Genomic DNA, 9528 nt, shown 5'->3' with positions numbered 1-9528 from the left:
AACAAACCATTAACACAGAGAGGGGAGGGGTGGGAGGAGGGAGGGGGGCCGAGGGCGGGACAGCCAGTTGTGAGCTGGCTAACGGCAGACTGGGTTCTGCAGCCTCTCCTGCTGCTCTGAGGTGGGGGTGGAAGCCAGGGCTGGGGGCTGGCGCCTCTCCTGGGAAGGAGGGTCCTCATGAGGCAAGGCTGGTGCCACTACCGCTGGGAAGGCCTCCAGGCTCTGCATCTGGCTGGCAGCAAGGAGGCCTTCCTCCTCCTGGCACGGCGACTCAGAGCCTGGGGCCCGTTTCCTGCGGGGAATGAATCCCTGAACCTGGATGGAGAACCCACACGGTGCTGGGAATGAATGAAGCAGGTTTTACGGTGTGTTCATCCTCACATAGGCTGGAGTACGGAACCGGGATTTGAACCCAAGTTTCTTTAAATGTTCAGAGTTTGCTGGTTAACCAGAGCCTCCTGCTGCTGCTAACCACCATAAGGGGGTTCAGCATTTGGGGGCATCCCCACTTTCTGAGTCCTCCCTCTTCATATTTCAGCTTCATGTCCATGCCTGGGAAGTGCTGGCTCAGTGACGGCAGAACCCTCCCTCACAGAGGGACAGCGTCCTGCTTCCTTCCCTCCCCTTCTCCTCAAAGCAGGAGTCCCCCTTCGACCCTTGACCTCGGGACTCTAGGCCCCGAGCATGTGGCCCCCGGGGGCTTTGCGCACGTGGGGCCCTCCATCCACTAGGCACTGACGCTGGGCCTTTGGGGAAACTGGCCTCTGCCCTCCACCCCCATTTCTGCGTCAGGTCTCACGTTGGTCCTTGTTTGAACCGGGAAAGCAGTTAGCCCTCTTCCCGCAGGAACGCATGGTAAGATCTATGGGATTTAATAAGATCACCCAAGACTTGGTGCTCCAGCAGTTTTCTGGTGACACCATGTTCTTTCAGGAGGTAAATTTCCTTCTCTTTCAGCCACTGTATCTTAAGCAGGTGACCCACTCCGTGTTATTACAAGCAGGTTATTATTACCATAAATCCTTCCGTATCTACTTCCTCCATTTACATTAAATATAGTCTCTGTGATGGTGCCTAAATTAGCTTTCATATGAGGAAATCTTTATATAATTTAAAGGGGGTGAGGAATGCAAGTGAGGCTGGAGGAGGGGAGGGCAAAAAAGGGGATACAATGAAGGTTTCTTACCCCAGATAGGGTAGGGACCCAGGCTTACTCCTGCCTGACGTACTCAAATCCCATAGAATGTGGGCAACTTGAAGTCCCTTCACCTGTGCATTTGGAAAACACTTGTGGGTCCTCCATAGTGCCCGGCCCCAGGGATCAAAGGCGATGGAGGTGCTGTATGGTTCCAACTATGTCACACCCTGATGGGGAAGCCAGTACAAAGCTTAGTGGTTGTCAGGGCTTTGGGAGAGCCAGAGGGAGGAATAAATAAAGCCCAGAGGATTCGGGGCAGTGGAACAACTTCATATGATACAGTAGCAATGGACATCTGTCATTGCGCCTTTGTCACAAAATGGGAACCCTAATGTAAACTATAGGTGTTAGTTAATAACAACGTATCAATATCGGCTCATGAATTGTAACCAGTGAGCCACACTGACACAAAATAGAAACAATAAGGGAGGCTGGGTGGATAGAAAGGGTGTGGTGCAAACTCTGTATTTTCTGATCAATTTTTTTGCAAACCTAAAACTGCTCTGTAAAAGTCTATTAGTTCAAAAAAAAGATGGCTGTCTGCAAGGGTCTCCCCACCGGAAGGGGGCGGCAGTGACCTACATCCCCACCCATTTGCTTTCTCCCAAGTGATCCTGGCAGCGGTCTGCCTCTGTTTTAACAGGAAGCTCTGTTCTAGGCTCTGGGGACACAGCAATCAGTCAGACACTGTCCCCGTGTCCCTGGAGCTTATACTCAGAGGAGGGGAGTTTGGCAACATGCGAGTAACCGAATAAGTAAGATGGCTTCAGAGAGTGAAATTGGGAGAGATTAGAAAGGGAGCGTGACGGAATGGCTGCGCAGGCGGGAAGTCACAGTGTCCGTGCTGGGTATTCTGGTGGCTCCCCCAGAATCTTGCTCCACCCTCGTGCAGGGGCTGGAGCGGCAGCAAAGGCCTCTTTGGTCCTCTGAGTTCTGGTTGCATTTGCCAACTGGGAGCACTGGCAGAGACTGGGGGGAGTGGGGACACCAAAATTGCATTTATGGCCTGGCTCCCACTCCGGCAGCTCCGCACATTCTGGGAACGGCTTTTTCGCCTAGTCCCCACTTCGGGCCCAGGTGGCACTGTCTCCAGATGTTGTATTATACTGGGTGGTCTTCTTGCACCCTGGTCATGGGTTTGTAAATGCTCCTGTCATTGAACTGGCCTCCGGTGACCCAGGTTGACTGTGCCATCTCCTTTTATGTCAGGATTGTGGTCAGTGGAGCCTCTCGTAGGAACACAGTCCTGCAGAAGGCAAAAGCCCTGGGGAAGAACTCTGGAAAAGGGGGACAGGCAAATGCAAAGGACCTCAGGGGGCACGAGCTTGGTGTGTCTGTGAAAAAAAAAAGAAAGTCGGTCTGGCCAAAGCAAGGCGAGTAAAGGAATAAACTATGCCAGACAGGGTCCGCACCTAGTTCTGGTCAGATCTTGTAGGGGATAACTCTACCAAGCGGAGTCCCATCCATTTCGGGGGTTAAATGACATGCATGTATTACCTCACAGCCTCTGTGGTCAGGAACCAGGTCTTGGCTGCCGTCAGGTGTTGGCCTGGGCTAAAGTCTCATCAGAAAGCTCACCTGGGGAAGGGTCCCCTTGCAACGTCGCCGGCGGATCCAGTTCCTCCCACGCTGTTGGAATGGGAATCCGTTTCTCGTGATTGTTGGCCAGAGGCTGCCCTCGGTCCCTGGCCTTATGACCTTCTCCACAGGACAGCTCACAAAGTAGCAGTTTGTTTCAGCAAAGCCAGGCAAGGAGAGATTCTGCGCACAGGACAGAAGTGACAATCTTCTGTAATATAATCATGGCAGGGACACCTGTCATCTTTGCTGCGTTCTGTTGGTTAGAGGCACAGGTCTTGTCTGTATTCAAGGGGAGGGTCTTACACAGGCTTGACTACCAGAAGGTGGGGATTACTGGGGGCCCTTTAAAAGTCTATCCACCGCAACTACTACATTACTATTTGTTCTTCAGTTTTCTCCCTGGGTTTTGTTCTCTGCTTCCTCTATTCCTGTTTTGTATAGGCTCATTAAAGAACAAAAAAGGATATTCAATTTTAAGATATCACCTTTAAAAAAAATATCTCTGTCTTTGTATTTCTTCGTGGCTGTCTGAGCACCCTTAACTTACAGAGTACTTAACGTTAATATTGTAACATTTTACGTGAAACGTGAGAGTCTTACAACATGGGAATTGTATTTACTTTCTCCTTTGTGCTACTGCTATGCATTTTACAACTACATATAAAATGCATACCAACACACAATGCTAATATTTTTACTTAAAACAATTGTCTTTCAGGATATTAGTTTGCCTTTTAAAACCTGTTTTGAGGGAGCAGGCGAAGCAAAGCCACCTTTTTGTGGTTGTCGGTAGGCAATGGTCTGTCAATATCGTTCCGTACACAGCATTTTAAAATCTAATGGTTCACAGCATTGCCCCGGGAGAGAGGGGGTCGCTGGCACTCTCGGTGACGTGCGAGAACAGGGTTCCCTGAGCTGGAAAAGACTCCCTCATGGCACAGGTGAGCTGGAGCGGGAGGCAGCACAGCTTGTAGTCAGCAGTTTGGGCTGTGGAGCCAGACGGTCCCAGGTTTATTCCATCCACGCTGCTTTCAGCGATGGGTTGTTGGCCATGGTCTTGACTGGCTGGAGCCTCGGTGTTCTTCTTTGCCTGGTGAGGATATAGGAACTACCTCTTAGGGTCATCGGGAATTAAATGACACAGTTCATGGAAAGCTGTTGGCACCGTGCCTGGCCTACCATAAGCTCTCAATTTGTGTTCGCTATTTTAATTCTTAGGGTTCACACTGGAAGTAGGAACTCTTGAGGGGCTCCCCATGGGGAAAGAGGAGTCAGCCTCACCTAAGCCGAGGCCGGGAGCTGAATGTTGGCTTTGGGCCTTGCCTGAGGCTGGGGCCGCTGGGGACGCTGGGGCCACTGGGTCACCGCCCATGCCAGGCCCACTGCACCAGCAGGGAGGAGCACAGAGCTTCCCGAAGGAGGGGACCAGGCAACACTGAGCTGAAGAGAAGGGCTGGGGTCTGGGCCTCTGGAGGCGGAGCCAGGCAAAGCCATTGGTGGCGTCTCATCTCAGTGACATCAGGTTGGGGGCTGGGACACCCACTCCTTCCTCAGTTCCATCTTAATCCCCACGGAGCAGGCTCTGTGTTAGTGGTTCACAAGGTGCGTAGTTAGTTGGTGTAGAGGTTGATCCCCCAGATGGCCACCCACGAGTCCCCTCTCCTGGCATTCCCATTCCACACCTGCGCAGTGCCTTCCACAGTGACTATGGCTGGCCGTGCGACCCACAGGACATTGTGGAACTGACGGCGTGGGACTTGTAAGGATATATCACGAAAGACTGAAGCTTCTGTCCCTCACTCTGTCTCCCCCAGAGGAAAGCCAGCTGCCATGTCACCAGGACACACAAGCGCCCCATTGAGGAGGGACTGAGGCCTCCAGCCACCACCCAGCTCACACAGAAGCAGCTGCTCCAGCCTTCAGGTGACCTCGGCCCCAGGTGACGTCGTGATTATCACGAACTCGAATCACCCAGCTACAACCACCCAGATTCCTGCTCTTCAGTGTTATTATGGGAGATAATACGTTTGTCATGTTTGCTGTTTTAAGCTGCTTCATCATGGGGTATGTTTTTGAACACAGCAATACATAACTGATATGGGTGGTCTAGAGAAAAGAAGAGATAATGCTTGAGAGGGTTTAGAATTAAACAAAGTTGAAAGGTTTATTTATTGTGATTCTTCTCAAGAGCCTTTAATGTACTACCATACATCGTGAATATCGGGGCGCGTGAAATATATTCAGGCTTTCCAAAATGTGCTTGATCCCAGATCGCCTGGGCTCTGCGTACCCCCTGCTACCCCTTCCTCACTTTTACTTTTTGCAGAGCATTGCTGGCAACGAGTTTGTAGGAAACCCAGTGGAGGAGGGGGAGGAGGAGGAGGAGGTGGGGTGTTACTTCATCTCTTCCAGCCTCGGTTCCCTCATCCACAAAAAGAAAGAGCTGGACTTAACACCATCAGGCCTCTATTTCTGCTCTAACATTTTAACTCTGAGACGGGGCGAGGTGCATGCCCTCCCCACCCCCACCCCCACCTGCAGCCGGGTCACTCCTCCGCCAATTAGGGAGACTGGGAGAAAACTCCAACCAGATTAATCAAGGTGTGTGGGAGTCGTAGATATGCTAATGTGTTCTGTTAATGACTGATGAGTGTGGGTAATTGGAGATGGCAGGAGGGTGCAGAGTTGTGAAAAATTTTCGGTTCTTAGGGAAAATATTGCATTCAAAGTGCTTAAGAATGATTAATGGCGGTTCTGGAATTACGAAGTGCATCCAGTAGAAACTGGAACCGAAATTGCCCAGGGGAGTAACCTGGAGGAGGGTGTGGGCCCAGGCTGGGGACCTTCCCTGGGCCCAGGAAGGGGTGGGGCCGCAGCGAGAGGGTCAGTGAGGAGGGACGGCCCCCAGAATGGGAGTGGGCGGTGGCCCAGCAGAGGGTGACTCCAGAGCGATGCGACCCGGTGCTTGGACAAGGCTGGAGCCCGAGCGTCTGGAAGTGGCCACAGCAGCTGGGCCTGTGTGCACACCTGCCCCCCTTGTTTGTTAGGGTTGCGCCCCATGCCTACTTCCCACTGCCCACGGCAAAGCCTCACTCGGTGGCTGGGGGACCGTGTTGTCCTGGAAAAGACCCAGGGGGAGGGACACCACCAGCCAGACAAGTCACGGAGTCTGGAAGGGCACCTTTCAGAACCTGGCTGGCTGGTCCCTTAGGTGTCGTTAAAGGGAAGTGACCCAGGTGGAAGAGGAGATGGTGGCAAGGCCCTCTGCTTCCTCAAAGGAGGAAAAGTCAGGATTTTCCTTCTATCTTCCTCTTAACAGGGGCAACTAGGGCAAGGAGAGGGGTCCGAGCACGTCTCTGGGGTGAGGCTGGTCTCCTGTGGGGAACTGACACCCAGGTCTCTGACCATGCCTCCTGCAGAGCCCAACCTGTCTGAGCTCCGGCCACCTCCACTGGGCATTTGTGACCCTGTCACCGGAGGGTGAAGGACGCGGAAGTGTGTCCACCCAGGGAGGTTCTGTCCTGAACCAGATGCTGTTGACTGAGGCAGCCTCCTGGCCTCCGGCTCCTGCAGTGCCAGCCCAGGCACCCACCGCCTCCCCTGCCCCCCTCGCCCTGGTCAATGGCCTTCACCCCGGTAGGTAGCCTGGCCAGTGAGCAGGGGCGGTGGCCCCTCCGGGCTTCCCAGCTCCCAGTGGGATGGCTGAGCAGGCCGCACACCTCCTGTCCCCACTCAGCCCTTGCTGATGCCAGGTGTGCAGGGACAAGGGAAGAGACGAAAACCTGGGGTGGGAGGCTGGGTTCTGGGGTGTGCCCAGCCCTATCTGGGGGCTCTTTCTGCCCTGCTCTGGACTCAGAGAGGTAGGTCCCTGAGCCTCTTTGCTGGTGGGCAGAGCTTTCCTTGAGAGAAACTCAAGCCCCGTTAGCCCGGCTCCTCCCAATCCAGAAGACCTTTCAGATCCTCCCATCCAGTTGTTTTTAGACTTCCAAAAATAATCCGCAGTCTTTTACTCAAAGGAAACCTAACCCAGAAGCCCCGGGGCTTAAATAGATCAAAACAGAGCTGCCTGCTGACTTACATTAAAAGAGAACCCAGCTTGCTCATCCTTCCCTTGACCTTCTCCCCTCCCAGGCAGCCGGTAGTAGGGGCCGTGTGCACTCCTGAGTCATCTCCAAAACCAGTTTGAAACCAGTGATGCGGGAAGCCGGGAACAGGGAGTTTGAGTTTTGCAAGAAGAAGGAGAGATCTGGAGATGGGCGTGAATGGACTTAATGCCATCGACCGGCGCACTCGGAAGTGGCTAAGGGGGAGCATTTGGTGTAATGTGTAATTTCCCAAAATAAAAACGAAAACAAAACACCCACTCATTGATACAGCCCGTTTGCAGACGGGAAACTTGGGCCGAAAGAGGACTGACCGAGCCAGGTTTACGAGCTGCTCAGAGGCCAGGTTGCCCGTCCTGGCTCTTTCCACTCAGCTCCTCTAGCGCACGCAGGCCCCGCGGGTGGTCCAAGGTCATCTGGCCACTCATTCACCAGAGGGAGGAGAGGAAGGTGACTGCCAGCAAGAGAGCCTTCCTGGGAGGAGACACCTGTCATTGACTGGCGTTCCTGTCAGGCGGGCCCGGGGAAACCATGCTCGTTTTAGGTGGGTTGCTACATTTCCACCAAATGAGTTTTTTAATTGTGTGATTTACTTATCTCGGCTCCGATCTGCTGATATACTTCGCTGCCTTTTAATTGCTTGAAAAGTTGAGCAGTTTTTCATGTTTTAAGGAGTGCTGAATTGTATAATTAAAACACTAACAGTGTAAATCAACAGTGCAGAAGAAAGCCAGCAGAAAATTAAGCGACTGTGTTGTTGGCATAATAATAAAATCAAACCTGCACGAAGAGGGCCCGTCGTGAAGATGCTGATGGCTGGTGGCGCCCAGGCCTGGGTGGTGGTGCTGGTGCTCCCGGGACCGGCCCAGAGCTGGCCCCTCTGCTTGTGAAAGTCCACGTGGTGAAGGCACAGGGCAGAAGTACTGCTGGGACAAGAGATGGCTTTTAGTTAGATGTGCTTCTAGGGTGGGCTGGGGCGGGGCATGGAGAGGGCAGGTGTCTGCAGAATTGCCTCTTCTTCCTGAGCTTTGCAGGTTTGCTTTAGCTGAAGAGGATGGGCACAGGGGAGCTGGAGACTTGTCTTCCCTCCCTCTGTTCCCCTTTTCCTCCCTCCCCTCCTCACCTGAGCGATTCTTCGTGACAGTGTAGAAATATTCAATGCAAACTGTGCAAGCCCTCCTTGGGCTCCTCCTGAAGCCCCTCCCTCCTCTTCCAGCCCCATAGACCAAGTTGGAAACCTGGGTGTGAAAGGTAACGGCCAAGACTCAGGGGTGCGTCCTGGCAGGGACCCAGCCAGAAAACTCTGCAGCTAAAAGCGGGCCAGCATTTACTGAAGAGTATAAGGTGGAACCTGAGTCCAGGGGGAGCTCTGTGAGAAAAAGACTTCTGTGGCCAATAAGTTTGGGAAAAGCTGAATTCAACAAAATCAAATAGTTAAAAAATAAATAGAAAGGCAGGACATCCCTGAGCCTTGCACATGCTGTGTGCCTGGTCTCCCTGCCCTCTGGCAGGTGAGCTTTGCCAAGTGTGAAGCCTGTTCTTTCAAGGCTTGTGAATTCATGGTCCATGGAATGTGGGTCCCAAGGATGACTCTTTGGGGAATGTTGGGTTCTGGGAAAAGGCACTTTGCTTGAGTCCTCAAGGCCCGGCCTGCTCGGCCAGGGTAGTGCTAACCCCCATGGACGTCCACTTTGTAGACATTGTCAGGTTTAATCCTCACCATGACCGCGCAGGTTGGTATCCACATTCCCATTTCCCAGGTGAGTAAACTGAGGCTCGGAGCAGTTACACGTGTGACATTTACAAAGCCAGTGAGCAGGGAGGCAGGACTTGACCCAGGCTGGCCTGGCTCCAAGACTGGATCCTTACTTACCCACTGAGCGCCGCTGCCTTGGGGAAGTGGCGGCGGAAATCTTCCTCCCTCTTAGATGGACACTTGCCAGGGCTGGCAGACTCCTGAGTCAGCTCTGACGACTGCTCCTCCTGCTCATGGAGAAGGAGAGAAGGGGGGCGGATTTTGCCCTAGAATCTGTCCATGAGTGCATCTCCTTCCCCTCTGGGGGACCCTCTGTCTCTTCCTCCCCCTCATAACCCCACACAGTGGGTGGGGTTTTCGGAAGCAGCTCTCCTGGTAAAATTGCCTCGGGGCTGGTCCCCACCTTGGTCCACCTATATTGATATGTCTTAGCCTGCAGACTTATTATTTGATATTTATAACACACTGTTCCTCCCCTTCATGATGGATGGTTCACATGTCAGAATCAATATAGCCCTTAACACATTTACATATTTATATTATTAATAAGCAATAAGTCACCCAGGCAGCCCTGCTCTACTGGGTTGTCAGGGTGTTCTGTATAGACAGCTACCTTTGTCCTCTGTCCCTTGCTTCAATCCTGATGGCTGGTATTGATCAGCTTGGTCAGAAGGACACGCAGCATGGAGCACCAAGCACGTGGGGGCAGAGAGACTGGAAATCACACTAGTTGGTGCCTTTTGCACTATAGCTCCTCCCTCTGTGTGACGGCCTGGACCACTTGTGCTGAGGTCCTCCACAGGCAGCGTCACCAGGCGGGTGGGTGGCTTTCTTCCTAGCACCTCCTTATCCACCCGGCCTCTCCATGCTTGCTGCCCCCACCATGCAGG

At 53.0% G+C, this 9528-nt stretch overlaps 1 long non-coding RNA gene across 1 annotated transcript; it reads right to left on the bottom strand.

Annotated features, from left to right (window-relative positions):
- Positions 1 to 7671: 7671 nt before the first annotated feature.
- LOC149998896 (uncharacterized) lies at positions 7672 to 8831 on the bottom strand. The gene is made up of 3 exons (XR_016513959.1): positions 8756 to 8831; positions 8006 to 8120; positions 7672 to 7805 (listed from the first exon to the last, which is right to left on the bottom strand). It is a non-coding gene; the product is annotated as an uncharacterized LOC149998896 (long non-coding RNA).
- Positions 8832 to 9528: the final 697 nt, after the last annotated feature.

This window comes from Furipterus horrens, unplaced genomic scaffold, assembly GCF_987537825.1.
Source record: "Furipterus horrens unplaced genomic scaffold, mFurHor1.1.pri manual_scaffold_11, whole genome shotgun sequence".
Classification (NCBI taxonomy): Eukaryota; Metazoa; Chordata; class Mammalia; order Chiroptera; family Furipteridae; genus Furipterus; species Furipterus horrens.
This window is presented reverse-complemented; position numbering and strand designations above follow the sequence as displayed.